This window comes from Helianthus annuus, chromosome 6 (genome assembly GCF_002127325.2).
Source record: "Helianthus annuus cultivar XRQ/B chromosome 6, HanXRQr2.0-SUNRISE, whole genome shotgun sequence".
Classification (NCBI taxonomy): domain Eukaryota; kingdom Viridiplantae; phylum Streptophyta; class Magnoliopsida; order Asterales; family Asteraceae; genus Helianthus; species Helianthus annuus.
Window position 1 is genome coordinate 128,419,148 of NC_035438.2, and position 21,364 is coordinate 128,440,511.

The 21,364-nt window shown below is 39.0% G+C and overlaps 1 pseudogene; it reads right to left on the bottom strand.

Annotated features, from left to right (window-relative positions):
• The window catches only part of LOC110902288, a 128,852-nt pseudogene that overhangs the window by 12,284 nt on the left and 95,204 nt on the right, over positions 1 to 21,364 (bottom strand).

Genomic DNA, 21,364 nt, shown 5'->3' on the forward strand with positions numbered 1-21,364 from the left:
TCAACGTCTTCGGGAAGACGGTCACGACGACCACGCACCCATGGAAATGGTGTTCCGGGGCGGCGCCGCCCCACGACGGCCCAAGGACGCCCCCTATACCGAACAACCTTATTTTTAATGGTGAACAAATCTCTACAAAACTACTTCTAAAGTTTACCTAATTACTCTTTTCTGAGATTTAAACATGCATCATTTATTACGGATATATACATGATGTCACTAGATTAAGATGCTATTCACATGTGTATCTTGATAGATTGAGCATAAACATGGATCAGTTGGATTGATACACTTTCTCTCTCTCTTTTTGCCAATTAATAAACAGGTAAATAAAATACTTTGATGTGAAGAAAACGAGTCAGATTGTATGCTTAGAAATAATATATAATACATCATTAATGAGTTTAAGCTAGAAAATGGACCCAACACTTCACATCAACACATTCAATTTCTTTTACCAAAAACCCTAAAAAATTCAATTTTTCCAATATTTTATTTTTTTTAATTTATTTATAGTGTTTGAGTTGCTACCCAACTTATCAAATTTTAACATCCACATCCCAAAAAATGTTTAATATGCATAACTAATTTTAGGTGGATAACCATGATTTTACATCCACATCCCAAAAAATGTTTAATATGCATAACTAATTTTAGGTGGATAACCATGAGAACCTATATATGTATAACTGAATAAACACTTATAAATTATGCATTTTAAGATATAGCGGGAGAGAGGAATTAATGAAGATGATTACACAATTACATAAATGCTTGTCTCTATATTTGAAATTGGTTATTGTTAAACACCACTTTTTCTCTACACACGTGTGTAAGGCATGTTCAAAAATGACAATGCACACACGTATACATAATTAAGTGTTCCGGTACAAACCATATTTATCACATAAACCGTAAGAACAGATCCTAGCACTTAAAAAAAGTTAAATTAACACATACTAAAACAATACATACATAATAGGTAGCACTTTTAAGTTATATTAGCACATGAAAATTAATCAAGATAATTGATTTTAGCACATACATGAAATGATATCAGCACTTTATTAGCACATTGAAAACAAAAGAAAGATCCAAATAAAGAATTCATTGCTTGTTAACATAATTATAAAAAATTCAAGATAAATGATATTATTTAGATTATCATTTTACCATTTCTCTATAATTGGTTGGATGCTACATGTCACTTTTTAAATGGTTCTTACAGTTTGTATACGAAATGTGGTTTGTATTTGATCCTACTCCATAACTCACAATATGAGTAAAAAGAAAAAAAAAATAGTTAATCTAACATAAGAAAGAAGATAATTGTATGGTAAGCTCGAGGATTTGATATGAAATCCATGTGCATTTTCATCGTATTAGCGGCTATAAAAACATGATCTCCCTTTTCGTCATTAAAACTTTTCAACATATTGTTAAGCTGAGGGTTGAACAAGTCTGTTGCTCGTTGCAACTCCGTTGAGCATTCCCCGGCTCTACTACGTTGAGCCAACTCTGCTGGTACACATCCCATTGAGCCGGTGCCCATCACCAATACCCTCCTAGCTCCGATATCATACATTCAGTATGGCCGGCACTGAAGGTGGGTGGGGAGGACTACCGGCCAGGACCCGATATTTCGAAGGGCACGCTATTTTTTAAAAAACTCCGATATGTATATGTATAATTAAATAAATTAATAGGGTATACCCGTACAAACACTAACATAGGCCTACTTACAAAATTAGTTTTATGGTTTAGATTAGTTATTAGCTCATTTGCATTAGGTTTAGACATTTAGTGAGCCTAATACCCAATTTCGTTAAGGCCTAAGGGCACGTTTTTTCGAGCTCGAACAGGGTACATGAATTCTCAGGGCCGGCCACATTCTCTACATTTTTGTAATAATATATAAACTCAACTTGTCTTATGATTAAAAAGTTACAATATTATCTAAGAAATACAATGTAGCTATAAGAATAAGTGTATGTAGGAATCGTTCGCTTAATTAAATAAAAATAAACAAATTTTATTAAATCGATTACAATATAGAAATAAGAAAGCTAAAAATTACTAGTACGAATACAACTGAAATAAATTAAAATACAAGAAAGGTGTAGATGCAGAGTGGCTGAGGCACGTGTTCACACGCTTCCCTTAAAACAAATTCCGAGTCTCTCAAGAGTACTCGTTTTGTTTCCCAGGGTACAACAGCCGGAGCAGAAATACTGCCGGAATTAGCACAGGAACCCGATGTCTACCTTGAAAGCTGCAAGAAAAAGATCAGAAGAATGTAGAGAGAGTTGTAGGTGCAGTTGTGTTTCTGGTGTCCTCTGTAGCTGGGTATGGAGCTGTATTTATACAGCTCCTAAGTCGAAACAGTCAAAAAGGAAATAAAGAGAGGTTTAAATTGCATTAAACGTCTTCAATGCAATTTAATACGTCATTTAATTCTCAGTCAAAGACCATTAACTCGTCAGTTTCGAAGTTGAACTGTAACTGCACTGTCATTCAAGACACACTGGTGTGCGCGCGCAGGTCTGCACGCTCATCTGGCTCACTGCCATGCGCGCGTGCGCCACGTCACCTGTGAGCCTATACGAGCACGCCACACAGTCGCGCCGTTTTGGCTCACTCTGGTGCGCCGCGCACGCCACAACAGGACCCATGCACCATGCGCAACCGCGCGCCTTCGTGTACTCGCGCACAGACTGCCACGTCACGCGCCTCGAACCCACACGCCACTACAACCACTTGGTCATTGCAGCCCCTGTGATCCACCACGCGCACGTGGTCAAAAATACAAAGGCGGCTCTCAAGTTGCTCGCGGCGATGCGAGCGTGCGAAGTGCAAAGTGCGACATCAAAGCGCCACATCGCCCACGCCACACGCGCGCGCGAGCGTGTGCGAGTGCGAGTGCGAGTTAGGGTGCTCCGCACCCTTCGCGAGGACACTTAGTGTGTGCTTCCATGAAACAATAAGGGTGGAGAGTTCCCACTTAAATATCCATTTAAGTTCCATCTCTCCTCTGATGTGTGACAAGGCGCTACTTTCCCTTTTGTTTCAGCATTCAATGTTTCAAACACCCAACTTTGAGTAACGATATCTCATTCATCTTAGCTCCGTTTTGGACATGGTTTAGTTCGTTTCTAAGCTCTTCCAACATAGAATACAAACCCACAAATAAATATATAAAACCCGCTCATTTTATTATATTTATTTCTAGTCCAAATTAGGAAAAAATCATTTTCCTATATTTGTGAAAAATTCTATTTTCACCTATTTTTCCAACAATCCCCCACATGAAAAATGTTATTTTCATCAAATTTCGAACAATCCCCCACATGTATGGAAATCGATCTTTTCCTTACACTTTTCAACGATAAACTTCGACAGTTGAGTATTGCAAGATAGGTAAGTTGATGCCTTTGAACCTTCTTTTGTGAAGCATACTTAGCTTACTAGCGGTTTGTAGACGCGATATCCTTGAACATATCCCCATTTGTGTAAACGACAATACACTTCACACAATACTCTCCCTGGTTTGGCTAACCCCTCATTGTCGTGTCCTATTATGGTCCTGGAACACTAGTCTGGTTCTGCGAGAGCTCTAGGATTTGCGCACCCCACAAATCCATTTGAAGCGACCCCACTTCTCTCTAACATAGGTGATTCCTCTGAATCATTAAAAGCATCATGGTTAATTTGGATTTACTCAAAATCCTTAACCTTAACATGCTTAACCTCACTTCATGTCACTGATTGGAATGGACTAGGAAGTATATATAACTCCCTTTTATTTAGTTTGGGGTACTCCCCCACAGTGACTCCGTTTTTGGTAATATGATTAAGTTGTCCTATTGAACTTAGATCTTGGGATCTCCAGTCAACTAAGTTAGGTTTCCCTCATATTCCCATTTATCACGGGCTTTAGTCCCATTCCTCTTGACGATGTTTCTACTAACTCTCTGCTTAAGCCTTTTGTAAACGGGTCTGCAATGTTATCCTTTGATCTCACATAATCAATTGTGATAACACCCGTTGAGAGTAGTTGTCGTACCGTGTTATGTCTACATCGCATATGCCTTGATATGCCATTGTACATCAAGCTTTGAGCTCTACCAATCGCTGATTGGCTATCACAATGTACACATATGGCTGGCAAAGGCTTTGGCCATCTTGGAATATATTCCACGAATTGACGTAGCCATTCCGCCTCCTCGCCTGACTTATCCAAGGCGATAAATTCAGATTCCATTGTGGATCTCACTATGACCGTTTGCTTAGAAGACTTCCAAGCAATAGCAGCTCCTCCAAGTGTAAACATGTAACCACTTGTTGATTTGGAATCTTTATTATCCGATATCCAGTTTGCATCAGTGTATCCTTCGATCACTGCTGGTTGTTGGGTATAATGCAGTCCATAATCTCTTGTGTATCTTATGTATCTAAGCACCCTCATGATAGCTTTCCAATGATCCGCGCACGGATTGCTGGTGTATCTACTTAGCCTACTCACCGCGTAAGCCAAGTCGGGTCTAGTACATATCATTAGATACATTAGACTGCCAATAATTCTTGAATACTCTAACTGAGCAACTCCATCTCCTTTATTTTTCTTGAGATGTTGGGAGGTATCAACTGGAGTTCGAGCTACACTCGTATCTCCCGAGTTGAATTTTTCAAGAATTTTATCCACATAGTGAGATTGACTTAACACAAGACCATCTTGGGTTCTTATTATCTTTACTCCAAGAATCACATCCGCTAAACCCATGTCTTTCATGTCAAATCTCGCTTTCAACATGCTTTTAGTAGCTTTGATAATTTTATCATTACTCCCAATGATAAGCATATCATCTACATAAAGGCATAAAATCACATAACCTTCATTTGTGTCTTTGAAATAAACACATTTGTCGCACTCATTTATTTTGAAACCATTGTCAATCATGACATGATCAAACTTTTGGTTCCATTGTTTTGGTGCTTGCTTCAAGCCATACAAAGACTTGACGAGTTTACATACTTTACCCTCTTGACTTGGGGCAGAGAAACCTTCAGGTTGCTCCATGTAAATCTCTTCTTCTAAATCGTCATTTAGAAATGCGGTTTTAACATCCATTTGGTGAACTTCCAAATTTCTTAAAGCCGCTATAGTAAGAACCAATCTAATCGAGGTTATGCGCGTCACAGGCGAGTAGATATCAAAGTAATCTAGGCCTTTCTTTTGTCTAAATCCTTTAATCACCAACCTAGCCTTGTATTTATCAATACTTCCATCAGTTTTCATCTTCCTTTTGAATATCCAACGATATCCAAGTGGTTTGCAACCAGGTGGAAGATCTACTAACTCCCAAGTATGATTTTGCAATATAGAATCAATTTCATTCCTTATTGCTTCTTTCCATTGAGGTCCTTCTGAAGAGGAAACCGCTTCGCGATATGTATTGGGCTCGCCCTCAACCATATAGCTAACGAAGTTTGGACCGAAGGATTTTTCAACCCTTGGCCTTTCACTTCGCCTACGATCACTTTCTTCAACCTCAGGTCGTTCATGTGTCTTATCATGAACTACCTCATCAACTGGTGTAGATGAGCTTTCACCTACTTCAAAATTAGGTGTTGATGACGTTGCATATGTTTGTCTTCTCAAAGGAAATACATTTTCAAAGTAAGACACAACGTTAGGATTCACCTCCATGATAGTGTTTACGTGTACATCAGGATTCTTGGACTCATGTACAAGAAAGCGATGTGCACTACTTTGATGCGCATACCCAATAAATATGCAATCAACAGTTTTGGGTCCTATCCTAAGAGCCTTAGGAGGTGGTACAATCACCCTTGCTAGGCACCCCCACACTTTCAAGTATTTGTATGAAAGCTTCTTCATTGTCCATAACTCATATGGAGTTTCGTCTCTCTTTTTGAGTGGTATCTTGTTCAAAAGATAATTAGCCAAGAGAATAGCTTCCCCCCACATTTCTGGCTCACCCCAGAACTTATCAACATGGCGTTCATCATTTCTTTCAATGTGCGGTTCTTTCGTTCCGCCACGCCATTTGATTGTGGAGAATAAGGAGGTGTACACTCATGTACAATGCCACTTTTTGCGCATAATCAGCAAAAGGTGCAACATATTCGCGTCCTCGGTCGCTTCGCAAAGCTTTTATCTTCCTTTGAAGTTGATTCTCAACCTCAGCTTTATACAAGATAAATTTACTTATTACTTCATCTTTACTTTTTAGTAAATATACATAGCAATATTTAGTACTATCATCAATAAACGTGATGAAGTACTTATTTCCACCTCTTGTGGGTACCGCTTTTAAATCACAAATATCGGTGTGAATTAAATCAAGGGGTTCGGTTATTCGTTCAACCGATTTCGATGATGATCTTGTAAGTTTGGATTCTACACATGTTTCGCATTTATAATATGAATCAATATGGAATGTTGGTATACAATTTAAATTGATTAAACGACGTATTGAATTAAAATTTACGTGACCTAATCTACCATGTCATTTATTCGATTTAGAAAACTCAAGCATATAAGTAGAAGTAGTAGCAATTTTATTCATGTTCTTCTTGACTGCCATTACATTCAATTTAAACATACCATTTTGGGCATAGCCCTTGCCTACATACATTCCTCGTTTAGTTAGTACAAATTGATCGCTCTCAAAAACTAAACGAAATCCAAACTTATTAAGCAACCATCCCGAGACTAGGCTCTTGCGCAAGTCTGGGACATATAACACGTTGCTTAAAGTGAGCTCCTTCCCTGAAGTCCACTTCAAAATCACTGTTCCTTCACCCTTGATGTCCGCGGTGGCTGCATTGTGACAACTGTGTTCTATAATCGTGGTTCAATGTAAAACAATGATGATTATTAATAAAACAATGTTCTTTGGTGTTATTATATGTGTTTTGATGTTATTATGTGTGTATTTGTGTTTGGTGATTTTTCAATTCAATTCGATTCCGATTTCAAGCTCTAAATCGCTTTCTTGAAGGTTATACGCGCGCCGATGCGTAAATATAACCAGTTCAATGCAACGAACACTCTGGAATAGTGAAATAGGCTTAACATACCTTAAATAACCTCCACATAACATAGAAATAAGTTTTGGATGGTTTGGTGTGTTGAAATCAAGTTTGTTCGATCGCAGGGACTATTTGTGTCAAACTGCGAAACTATACCGATTTGTATAGTAACGAACATTCCGGAACTTCATCATAAGTTAAACATACCCTAAATAACCTTTATATATCTTAGAAATAGGCTTTGAGGGGTTCGGTATGCTAAAATAAACTTTATTGATCAATAGGGACTAAAAGCGCCAAAAAATGCAGAAGTTTGCATTTTCGCGCATAATTTACGTTCTGAATATATCCGAACATCCAAAAATTCATGTAATCATTAAAATACTATGTTTTAGTGATTGGCTTGATAATTAACCGAACAACGCAACCGTATGACCAAACGAACCGACATCCGAGATATTTTTGAGCATGTTTTGAGTTCCCTATACTTTAACTTCATTTTAGAGCTTTGAAATGGGGCTAACGGGGCTTAAACGTGTCAAAAATGCATCAAATAGCAAGTTTGGATGCACAGGGGCCTGTTCTGCCAAAATATGAAAGTATCAGACCTGCAAGGTCCTTACGGACCGTATGGTATTGGTATTGCGGTCCATAAGCAGGTGCCAGACAGCAGAAACTTGTTTCCAGCTTGTTCCAGCTGTTGCACACTATTGCACATGGTTTTGATCATTCTATGGGCTGGTTCGAAGGCTCCCATGGTATTCAAATCAGTGGGCTTGAGGTGTACGGACTAGATCGAAGCTCGTTTCCTGATAAACGATCCTAACGGTTCTAGCATTCCTATAAATACCCAACCCATTCACTTGCAAAACCCACTTGATTTTTCTGAGATTTCTCTAAGTTGAAGTGCTAGCCACTTCATACATGAGAATACTTGGAAAATCAAAGCTTGCGAGGACCTTTTGTAAGTATTCTTTCATTCTTTTCCTTCGTTTTTATCGTTAAAGTCAAACTGCGTTTGACTTTCTGCTTTGACCAGTTTATGGTCAATGCGAAGTTCGTTTGAACTTCATAACGTGAGCGTAATCACGATGGTTACAGTCCCTAGTGACTCTACCTATTGATTACCACGTTATCTAGGCTCAGTGACGAGTCGTAGCTTCCGCCAGAACGCGTGTTCTCGCGTATTTTGTAACCAAGCTACTTTTAGGTATCAAAACCGTTTGTTTTGATACCAAACCTGTTTTCTAACTTAACTAAACATGTTTAGGCATGTTTAGCTCGTCACTTTTAGTTTAGTGCTTGTGTAGAGTCGTAAGTCAAGCGGACTAAACACCCGCTTAGACTTTCGAACACGACCCATTTGGTCGATCATTAGGATCTGACCAAACATGTTTAGTGACCATAGTAGCATAGGGAATAACCTTCCGAGGTTATATCTTATGGTCACCTAGTTTAGGTAGTCGTATGATAAGTAGTTTATATGCCGTAGGTAAATTACCAAAATACCCTTTTCATACATAATTGGTAATTAAGCATATGTAACCTTAACTTTTGTCACATAACTGATTATGTAACATATTTAAACATGTATGGGCATATAATACTTGTCATAGGACTAGTTAGACGTCTCGAACGCGCTTTGCGCGCACGACGCATTAAAGTAGCGTAAGCTACCTTAATGGGTCGCGATGGGTCGAAAGCACTTAGGATTAGGTTCCGTTTTAGGATGTAGGCTTTGTTAAACCATATCACTTGAGTTCCAACACTCATTTGGTTTACAAGCCTTCATTCTATCCGATCTTCCGATTTAGGTTTCTATTGTTTGATTAGTGAATCGATTACTAGGTGCTGCTTGATTTCTCTGGTTTACTTGAGTTGTTGAAGTTCTATTGATTGAGGATACTTTGCACTACATGTGAGTACATAGTTCCCCTATTTTACTGTTTTCAATTGTTTTGGGGTGATTCATATGTACAAAATGTTTTCAAGGTTTAAAACGATGGTTTCAAAAACGATTAAAACGATTTTTACAAAATTAATAACGATTTCAAAAATGTGAACAAACTTGATGGTTGTAGTTACATAACGAATGACATTCATTAGCACTGATCAAGCCGACCAGTATTAGGTTATGGTACCATAGGATCTGACACATCCCGTTATTTACTGCACCCATGGTTATGTGTGGGGGTTGTTGGTAACCACTGAATCTGATGTTTGTTAACTTACCCTTTGGGGGTTTGTTAACTCGAGTAGCGAGAAGCGAGGTGGTCGAGTCATGAAGGTTTGAATGTTGTCAGCGAGACAATCATATATAGTTTTCACAAACTAAAACAAGGATGATTTAAACGATTTTAACGAGTTAAACGATTTGGGTAGACGATTGGTTTTTGTTAGTGTTTAGATAACGGGACGGGTGTAATGTGATGAAAGCATGGTGGATACGCCGCTGGTACTTCCTATATATAAGTGTTTTCAACATATTACATAATGTGGCGTTATTTAGTTGACTTGGTTAAACGATTTTCGAAACGATGTCACACAACGATTTTTTTTAATAACGAGATGATTTACAAGATGTTTTCTAAAACAAAATGTTTTTGGGTTAAGAATCATGGCTACGAGATTTTATAAATTATAATCAACTTGATTTGAGTTGGTTAACTATGTTGCAATACATTTTTCAAAACGAGGTTTGTATTTTGACTCTTGTAGTCTAATAAAGTACTGCAACATGTAAACAAAGCCATGATTCCGATACTCTTATAAAGCCTATGTACTCGCCAGCATTTCTTTGCTGACTTTTTTTTACATATGTTTCAGGTGTTGTTGAATGATGTGATTTTTCTAGGATGCATGCGCCACATAGGATCTGGACGAGGCTAGTGACTTTAAAACTATGATAGTCGATATGAAACTTGTTTGTTCTATGTTAAGACAATGTTAGTGTTTAATTTTATCAATAAAACGGAACACTTTTTGTATCCATGGTTATGAAACGATAGCTTCTGCCACAACACTCTCCGACGTTTCCGCCACGGTTTGTTGTCCTACGTGGTCGGCGTGTGACATAAGAAGTTGTTATCAGAGCCAAAGGTTATAGGGAATTAGGTTATTAGTAATGCTTTGACCTAGACTATAACTTTAGGACCCTAACGCAAGTCTCTTGCGTTTAGATTTTAAAACAATACCGTCACCTATCCTTAGGTGATAACCACAACGTAAACACAAAATTCGAATCCGCTTTGAAAACTAATCATCTGTTCTAGGATGATTGATTACTAGGTTTTGAACCCTTTGTTATAAGGTTTTGAACCCTTTAGGTTTTCAAAATCTCGTCAAAGTTTGGGTCTAAATAGAGTGAACACGTGCGAACTGGAAGAGTGGGTGCCTGTACCCTGGGTCTTCTGTCTAAGGCTAGAGTGTTCGTACAAATCCGCAGTATCGGGCCAGTCACTTTTACCTGGGAACTCTTGGGGTGAGTGTCCACTTATAGGCGAGCATGTCTTCGCGATACATTATTTTTGACCTATTTACTTTGATTAGTCTCTCCGTGTCGTTTGTTTGTTCGAGGTAACGAACAAATGATCGCCTCTCTTGTGTTTTGTCGATGCCTCTTTTGTTTTTCCAATTGTCGATCTCGCTCATGGAGGAGCATTCAATCTGAATGCAAACGAGGCTCGAGCTGACCACCTCGTTGTCGATGGTACCTTTGTGGTTAACGGTACGTTTCTTGTTAACAATCGACCTGCGTCTATTCTTTTCGATTCTGGTGCCGATAGAAGTTTTGTTTCTTTGTCTTTTGAACCTTTTCTTGTGATACCTAGAGCTAAACTGAGGAAACCCTTATATGTCGAAGTTGCTACTGGTAAACCTCTTGTTCTCGATTCTGTTATTCATGGTTGTCAATTGAACCTTGATAACCATCTTTTTCCTGTTGACCTCACACCGATGCAACTTGGGAGCTTCGACATTATCGTGGGGATGGATTGGTTAACCAAACACCATGCTGAGGTGGTTTGTTTCGATAAGATCGTTCGTATTAATTTGTCTTCTGGCGATGTTCTAGAGGTTCGTGGCGAAAAAAACCTTTAGGTGGATTGAAGCTTATGTCATGTATGGAAGCCCAAAGGTATTTACGAAAAGGATATGTTGCTTTTCTAGCACATGTCACCGAGGATAAAAGCAAGAACAAGAGTATTCAGGATATTCCGATTGCTCGGGATTATCCAGAGGTGTTTCCTGATGAGCTGCCTGGTTTGCCTCCAGTTCGTCAAGTCGAGTTTCATATTGACCTTGTACCCAATGCCAACCCGATTGCGAAAGCACCTTATCGACTTGCACCGTCGGAGATGCAAGAGCTATCAAAACAGCTTCAAGAGTTATCTAATAAAGGATTCATCCGTCCGAGCTTTTCACCTTGGGGAGCTCCTGTCCTCTTTTTGAAAAAAAAAGATGGATCTTTTCGAATGTGTATCGATTATCGTGAGCTTAATAAGCTTACCATCAAGAATCGCTATCCCCTACCTCGAATTGATGATCTCTTCGATCAGCTGCAAGGTGCTTCATGCTTTTCCAAGATCGATCTGCGTTCTGGGTATCATCAACTTCGTGTTCTCGAAGAAGATATTCCCAAAACTGCATTCCGGACAAGATATGGCCATTACGAGTTCACTGTCATGCCATTTGGTTTGACAAACGCTCCAGCCATTTTCATGGACTTAATGACTATGGTCTGCAAACCTTATTTAGACAAGTTCATTATTGTGTTCATCGACGATATTCTTGTCTATTCGAAGTCTCGAGCCGAGCACAAGCAACACCTTCGCTTAACATTGGAACTCCTGAAGAAGGAACAACTTTTTGCTAAATTCTCCAAGTGTGAATTCTGGCTTAAAGAAGTTCAATTCTTGGGTCATATAGTCAATGAGCAGGGTATTCATGTGGATCCATCCAAGATTGTTGCTATTAAAGACTGGAGTACACCGATGACGCCTACAGAGATTCGATCTTTTCTTGGTCTTGCTGGTTATTATCGTCGATTCATTTCAAATTTCTCGAAGATTGCGGTTCCACTCACTGCTTTGACTCAGAAGAATAAGCCTTTTGAGTGGGGACCCAAGCAAGAAGAAGCGTTCCAAACGCTAAAGCAGAAGCTGTGTAATGCTCCTGTTCTATCTCTGCCCGAGGAAAGCGACGATTTCGTTGTCTATTGTGATGCGTCCAACTTAGGCCTTGGTTGCGTCCTCATGCAACGAGGTAAAGTTATTGCATATGCATCTAGACAGCTGAAAATTCACGAGAAGAACTACACGACTCATGATCTTGAGCTAGGAGCTGTGGTTTTCGCGCTGAAAATCTGGAGACACTACCTCTATGGAACGAAGTGTGTGGTTTTTACAGACCACAAAAGTCTTCAGCATATTCTTAATCAGAAGGAGTTGAACATGAGGCAACGACGTTGGGTTGAACTCTTAAGTGATTACGATTGCGAGATTCACTACCACCCTGGTAAGGCGAATGTCGTAGCTGATGCACTTAGTCGAAAGGAGCGAGTCAAGCTTCATTCTGTTCGAACTCTATCTGACCTTCAATCTCGTGTCCTTCAAGCTCAGCAATTTTGTGTTTCACAAAATTTGATGGGTAAGGAATTACCACGTCAACTTGAGCTTAAGCTCGAAGCGAAAGACGATGGTTTGCTCTATTTCAAGGATCGTTTGTGGATCCCGAAACGAGACGATCTTCGCACCTTGGTAATGGACGAATCTCATAAGTCTCGATATTCTATCCATCCTAGTGCTGATAAAATGTACAACTATGAAAGGCGGAAACAGACATAATGCATGAAATTCAGTAAGTTTCACTTTTAACTGTCTTGTAGATTGATTTAACACGGTGTACAATCGAAAGACAAACCGGCAACACCTCGGTATCACAAACTAATAACATATGGAATGACACGATCTTACCACTATATATAAACGGACTAATTCCGCACGAACCACACTCACACGATATTACATTTCACGCGGAATTAGCTCACTCACACGAGATTACAAGCTTCACACGGAATTAAGTAATTCCATACGGAATTACTTGAGTTGTCTTCATGCGAAATTAACTCTTGATCATGATTCCTCGATCTTCGTGCCACATGCAATGCAAGACTCGATACAAGATGAAGTCGACAGATGTATGCACCAACAGACTCCCCCTCAGATGTTGACGAGTCTTAAGTGGCGAGTCTTCGCATCTTCAGTCTTTATCAGTCTGTCTGCACTCTTTTCTATCAACACTAAACATACTCCCCTCTCAACATGACTTTTTCAGAATCAGGATCAGAACAAGGCTCTATCTTCTAGCATCCCAAGATCTTGATCTGGCTCTATTCTCTTGATCAGATCTCTTGATTCCTTAAGTTCATCAGCATCATCAGCGTGCTTGATCTTTTAGTTCCAGAATCGAAACCTGGTTCACTAGATCAGAATCTGGCTCTTTGCAATTACAGGCTCCCCCTCGAGTTATGCTCGACATCAGGATCGTCACCTGGCTTCCAGAATCTTCAGGTATCGGAACCTGGCTTTCTCTAATCACAGAGTCCTCAGGTATTCGAACCTGGTTCTTCTCAAGTTTCAAATCTGCATTGTCTCTACCACAAACATAAGTTTGATAATTTTCGGATTAGACAATCACAGACACCACTTGAAAATCTCTTTCTGATGAACCACTTGTAGGAAAAAATTTAAACATTTTAATTTCAATAGACTCCCCCTCAAAATGATCATCATGTTCAGCACTTGGAATTTTGAAAATCAGCTATTCAACACCAGTTGTCGAAAATCTTTTTGGATTTTTCAAAATTTATGCTAAAACACACTAAAAATCTTTTTGGAATTTTTGATATAAAAGAAATGAAATGCAATAAAGAAATATTTACAAACAATATTTTTGCAAGTTTGTGTAAGAGGATCATATGAGTTTATGAGACAAATCACCAACACCGTTAAGCTTCATTTCATTTTACGTTCTAAACAATTCATCTAGATTGTCAGTATATTGATCCACTTAAATTTTCACACAAAGTTCAATTGTTTCAAGATACGAGGTTAACGTTTTAATGACTTAAACTTATTCGCGTGTCCCACCACTTGAATATACTCCTGTATCCAAATCCCAATATTCAGTCTTACAGGTGAGTATACCAAGATGATATCTGTAAAAGGGTTAAATGCGAAACCATGAGAGCTCAGGTCAGAACTTTCGTTCAGCAGAGAGATGACGGTTCGACTTTAGGTGTGTTCCCTTTAGAGAATCTTTTCTTCAACAGCACATGATTAGCATTTTTCAATGTTTCATCATTTTTGTACTAAGGGCTGTGCTATGTTTCAAGCATTTTGCAAAGTATTATACGGGGACTAGGCCATTGCTTCCACAAAATCAGAAGTCCCGGGATAATACCCCAGATATCACTGAGTATAAAGACCTAGTATCTCAGAAAAAGGGACCTTTCAAACAAGATTTCGGGGGTTACCCATATATCCAAGAAATGTTCCCCACGAGATAAGCAAGTTTGAAATTTACGTTTATATCTCGTCACAATTTACTACATGTGCAAAAACCTACTGGCACATCCGCAGTGAGATTGTTTATCACATTTTTGACTTTCAATTTCTTTAGCATGTTGTGATAGTCCACTGATGTACTATCATTTCCTCTTTTTTACAACAAAAACTCTGTTTCATTTTATCATGTTTTTGGCTTTTTCAAATTTTTCTAATGTTTATGGATTTTTCTGAAATTTTTACTTCCCCTAAAATGCAAACACAATTAAAGAAATTTGAAAAACAAACTATACAAATAAAGTGAAAACTGTTCTGAATCACTTCAATTCGCCATCAACTCGGCATAAACAATCAGAACTCCCCCTTTCAACAAACTATTTTCCCATTAAGATTTCAAAACACTTAAGTTTGTTTTAATCAAAATGGTTTTTCCGGAAAATAAGTTTCGTTAAAACCATTTGTAGGTTCGGGGATAAGATCATCACTTTGTTTCTTTCCTTTTTACAATAGATGAACCCCCTATATAAACACTTGCATGAGGATTACATCAAGTTCAAATTAATGACCTTGATTAATCTCTAATAAGACCAAACCTTTACCAGTTGTAGGAATAAAACATCTACACAAATACATTTTACCAATAAAGATGCCGATTCCTGCTTCACACTTACCAACCTGGAAGCTCCGGCAAGTCACAACCTGTAAAATTTATCAACTTTTAAAATTCATTCACAAAAACAATTTCTATCAAGAATGATGCTGATTCCTGCTCCGCGATTACAAACTTGGAAGCTCCGGCAAAGTCAAATGTTCAAGGAAAAAGAATTTCCACCCAAGTTTTACCAACCTTGGGTGATTTTAACTCTTGTTCAGTAGGGTTATAAGTTGCCTTCTTTGTTGCATAAAAATCTTTAACCCCTTGAACTTTACCCTCAACCATTTTTCCAAAAATCTTTTTCACATTGCCGTTAAACGCTTTCTCGGCATCAAATTCTTTCTTTTCAGAATAGAATTGATTCAAGATCTCAACCTTACCAACTTTTTGTTTAACATTTTCATCCTTTAATGATGGAAGATTAACATCATTCACTGAAGGCAATGATTTTTCTTTTTTAACCTCAACTTGTGGCTCTTCTGGCTTTGTGGAACCAAAATCATTGCCAGATTTTACATCAGACTTCTTAACAACCCACATTTGGTTGTCTTTGGCTTTCTTTTTGTAAAAATTTTTCTTTGAATACTCACCAACTTCATAGGTTGAATTTTCAAAAGTTTTGAATTTTTCTGTTGGTGGTTCATTTTTCTCAACAACTTTTTCTTTAAGTTTTTAAGAAACTCCCTGTTTTGTCTTTGTATCCAACTGACAACTCAATGCAATGTGATCAGCTTCATTGCACTTAAAACAGGTTCGAGTATCTTTTCTATGAAAAACTCCAGTCCTTTTCCTCTCAGCAAGAAACTCCTGGTTTGATTATCTCCAGAAAGGTTTCTTCTGTTCTTCCTCAGCACTTCCTCCTGAAACAAATTTTGTTTTTGTTTTAGTAATTTTCTCATTGTTATAATTTTCAGGTGGAATAAATCCAAGACCTTCCTTTTTGAAGTTACCATTATAGTTTGGTTTCTTTTGAAAACTAGAACCAGAATTGTAACCTTTTTTCTTGTTTAACCGTTGTTGAACTCTTGAAGTGTATTTTTTAGGTTTTTCAGTAAGATTTAAATCTTTTATTTCAGAAATATTAATTTCTGTCATTTTGAAAACCTTTTTGATCATTTCAGATTTAACACTTCTTATTGGAAATTCTTTGTCAGAATATAATTTGTCAGAATCATTCAAAGTATATGCAACTTCGAATGTTTCATCATCCGAATTTGATTTTGATAACAAAAACTCTTTACTGTAAGCCCGTTTAACTGACGTCTTTGGACTGTTGACCGACGAACTCGAATTTCCATAATCAGACTCCTCATCTTTATACAACACCTGATCGACCACCTTTTTTATCAACTCGGACTCACGTCAGTGTCAGACGATGTAAAAGTGATGTCAATGTTTTCTGGTAACTCATCGGTTATATCAGACTTCAGTTTTATATTGACTGCCTTTTGGACTTGCTCCTCATTTGGTTTTCTGGGAGAATAACCTTCCCAGATTGGAGGCGGACACTTGTTATAGTTAATACTCTGTTTCTTACTAGTATCCTTCTTCTTTTGCTTTTCATCCTGAAATGCTTCAAAACCTGCAACAGTTGGATAAACTCGATCAATAAGATAATCAGAACTACAATAACTCTGTAATAATCGTCTAATTCTCTGATTCTCAATTTTCTCAGTCTCCAACTCTTGTTTCAGCTTGGCACATTCCTCAATGTAATGATTTATAGCTTTTTGCTTCGACATCATTGTAGCATTCATCATTGTCAAAGCATCTTCTCTTTCAGAATTTGTCTTTTGAAGACCAGTTACTGTTCTGTTTAGAACATCATATGATTCTTTCACATAGTTGAGATTGAACAGTAATTGTTCTTTCATCTTCTCAACCTAAGTCAATTTCTCATCTTTTTCTGCACATTGCTTGCAAGGTTCTAAACACTTTGAACAAGGCTTGATGACTTCCACAATCTTTTCTGCTTCAATGATCTTCTCAGTTTCAACAACTTTTCAACTTCAATTACCTTTTTTGTTTCACCAACCTCCTCAGCAACAATTTTAACCTCTTCATTTTGAATAGTGTTATCCTTTTGAGCAACACTTTCAAACTTCATTTTCTTTTGTTCTTTTGCAGCTCGTCTCTCCTGCAGTTTCTCCAAACGATTTGCAAAATAAAATTGAAAACTTTCAGGAGATAGATGAGTTTTTGCAACATTAATATGTTTTCTTCTTCATCATCACTATCATCAGTTGTTGATTGATCAAAATCAATTTTCTTTTCAGAACTATCATCTGAAAAACCAGAATCAGATGGTGTTTGATCAAATGCAGTTGCTCTTTCTGAACTTTGTGAGCTTTCATCTGATAAAACTGATTCTTCTTCTTGACTCTTCACATTAACACCAATCACTTTCATCCACTCTGTAAATATATCTGGTTCTTGGATGATTTTAGAAACTAGAGCAACAACATTTGAATCAGATGGAATATATTTGCCCCAGCTGAAACCTTCTGCCATTTTTTCATCATCTTGATCAATGATGCCATAATACGCTTTCTTGTTTGCATCTTCGATCATTCTAGCATGAACAGTTTGTGGCTCTTTTTGTTGTTGTTGTGGTTGATGAGCAACTTGTTGAAATATGGCTTTTCGATAGTAATCATCTTTACCAAATGTATTCTTTGCTCCACTAGCTTCTTGATTTTTGCATTCTCTTTTGAAATGACCTTTCTCCCTGCAATGAAAACACGTAACTTTAGATTTATCAAAACCCAAAGTAGACACATGAGCATCCAAAAAGTCATTTCTCCCTGTAATCATTTTGAATTTTTCAGCTCTTCTCAGGACACTAGCTGTCACACCCCCAAAAATCCACCCGCGGAGTACCACCGCTTGGAGGCGTGACATGACCAGGATCAAGCCACCAATCATATTGAAAGTAAGTGTAAATAGTAAATGTCATTCATCAATACGAAAGGTGTTTTCAAAAACCAAACATAATCAATTGTGTAGCGGAAGCATTAATGTAAAAACCCAACAAAAGTATCATGATCTCATAAAGTAAATGTTTAACATGGAACTCAACAGTCCATGTGCCCACAACGATCGCGCCTCCCGTGCAAGCTCCATGTACCTATGGTCCTGCAAGGCATGTAACAGAGAGTCAACAACTAGTTGAGCGAGTTCACAGTAAGTAAGTTCGTGATAGTAAGTTCATGTCGTAACAGGTGGCTCTACTGGGCCGGTAGTATGTTCTATTGGTGGGGGCTTCCCACATTCTATTGGTGGGGGCTTCCCACATTTGTATATACACTAGACTATTGGTAACCATAGTGTTCTTCTTAACCCGAGAACAGTAGTACGTACGAGGTTTACGTAGGTTTTACGTAAGTGTCCTTCTTATCCCGAGGACAGTGGTACGCGGGGGTTTACGTAGGTTTTACGTAAGTGTCCTTCCTAACTCCGGAAGACAGTAGCATATGTGAGTTTACGTAGGTTTTACGTAAGTGTCCCTTGAAACCTGAGGACAATGGTAAGTACTTGTTTACGTAGGTTTTACGTAAGTGCCCTGCTTAACCCGAGGACGATGGTAGATAGTCTAGTAACAGTATAATCCAAATAATTCATCAATCCTTTTCCTTCAATCCCATTCCCTACCCACTGGGAATCCCATTCCTTGGTAAGGGTGTGAACTCACCTTGGTTTGCTCAGCAGATACACAGCAAAGTTCAATTAAGCTATAAGGTGGTCAACCACGTCCTACCATGGTTACCATACAAGTCAGGTTCATATTCAAGTACTGCACTTATGTTCTACACGTATTGTACACAAGTAGTGATCATAGCATACACGTATAATCATGGCAGATCAACAACAGAACAGTCACGTAAACAAAGTCCAAGTATGCGGCCCAAATGGTTGGGCTCGTAACAGTGTGCAAAGTCCAAAACAGTGTGCATGTGTTCATGGTCTCGAGTCGAGACTAGAGATCTCGAGTCTAGACAGTGCGGTCTCGAGTTGTGCTGGCCTGAAGATCTCGAGTCGCAACTGGGGAGGTCTCGAGTCATCATGTACTAGTCGAGACTACACGGGCTCGAGTCGCAACCGGACCCGCAACCGTGGTCTCGGGTTTAGCTGTTTGTGTCGGTGCTTTGGTCTCGAGTTGAGACTGTGAGTTCTCGACTCGCAACCCTTGTCGAGACTATGCATGTGTACCAGATTTCCTTATTTGCAGCTCATGATTTCCGTAACAATTGCTAACAGTTTTGGCAGTTTCACAATCAGATCAAATCACAATTATTCAACATTCAAACACGTTCATATCACCGCAATCATCATCAATCCATGAACAGTAAATCATTATCATAAGGGACATACAATCGGATCATATGATTAATGGGTTTAAGGACTATCATGTACCCCTAATCACTCCAACTTGATTAATTTAGTAATGATCATACTCATACATGTAGCAGCCGATTATACATATCCATTCGGTTCTAGATCATGCAATCCGATTTACAAAAACATCATCACATATCTCTTAGTTCTAAACCAAATACATAATATCATCGATAAACATCACTAGCATGAAACCCTAGTTCGTAACATGACATCAAACATAACAAGCAATCAAGAATTAACACTAACCAGAAAACCGAGAAGCCTAGATTGCTCGAGATGGTTGGTTTCGGGTGAGGGCTGCCGTCCGGTTCCAAGGGAAAACGAGAGAGAGAGAGAGCTTCTAGGGTTTGTGTGTGTGAAAAGTGTTTTGCAAACAATCAGAAACTACACCTCCTATGGTTCATGTATGCGTATAAGGAGTGAGTGGGCCGAACCCAAACATTGGGCTGCCCTTGATCTCGGGTCGGGTAAGTGGTTGCGAGTGGGGTTAGGCCGAGTGAAAGATGTGCGGTCCAAATTTCATAACACGCAACATAATAAAAACTCATAACATTCAACACAATCATACACATCACTAGTCACGTATAATCCAAACAAGTTACATCGAAGCACACAAATAGAGGTTTGAAATACGAGTTGTCACATTATCCCCAACTTGAAAGAAATTTCGTCCCGAAATTTGGTACGTACTCACTGAGGAAGCTAGGTAAGTTGTATCGTTTACTGGTTTTCCTGGGGTGTTACATCCTCCCCCCGTTGATCTGGAATTTCGTCCCGAAATTCCGTGGTAGCTTCAGCCTCAGTAGCGGTTGTACTGTTCGCGAACAATTGGGGGTACTTTTCTTTCATCTGATCTTCGCGTTCCTAGGTGAACTCTGGGCCACGACAGGAGTTCCAACGAACTCGAACAAGAGGGATTCTCGTGTTCTTGAGGACCTTAACATCCCGGTCCGTAATTTCTACTGGTTCCTCGACGAATCGCAACTGCTCGTCGATAGTGAGTTCCTTCAGAGGAACTATGAGGGTCTCATCTGACAGGCACTTCTTCAGATTCGACACGTGAAAAACGTTGTGAACTGCACCGAGTTCAGCTGGTAGGTTTAGTCTATAGGCTACTTTGCCTATTCTTTCTATGATCTCAAATGGTCCGACATACCGCGGATTGAGCTTGCCCCGTTTGCCAAAACGAACCACACCCTTCCAGGGTGAGACTTTGAGTAGCACTCGATCCCCAACTTGGAATTCGAGTGGTTTCCTGCGCTTATCAGCGTAACTTTTCTGACGGTCGCGAGCCGCCGCCATGCGTTGCCGTATCTGTGCAATTCGTTCAGTAGCATCAACTACCATTTCCAGTCCTGTGATCTGACTATCCCCCACCTCTGCCCAACAGAGAGGTGACCGGCATTTACGTCTGTACAATGCCTCGAATGGAGCGGCTTGAATGCTGGTGTGGTAACTGTTATTGTATGAAAACTCCACCAAAGGGAGATGCTTTTCCCAGCTTTTGCCAAAATCGATAACATATGCCCGAAGCATGTCTTCTGAGGTTTGAATCGTGCGCTCAGACTGCCCATCCGTCTGAGGGTGATATGCTGTGCTCATGTCTAGCTGTGAGCCAAAAGCTTTGTGCATTGCTTGCCATAGTTCTGAAGTGAATCGTGCATCCCGATCCGAAATAATAGAGGTTGGC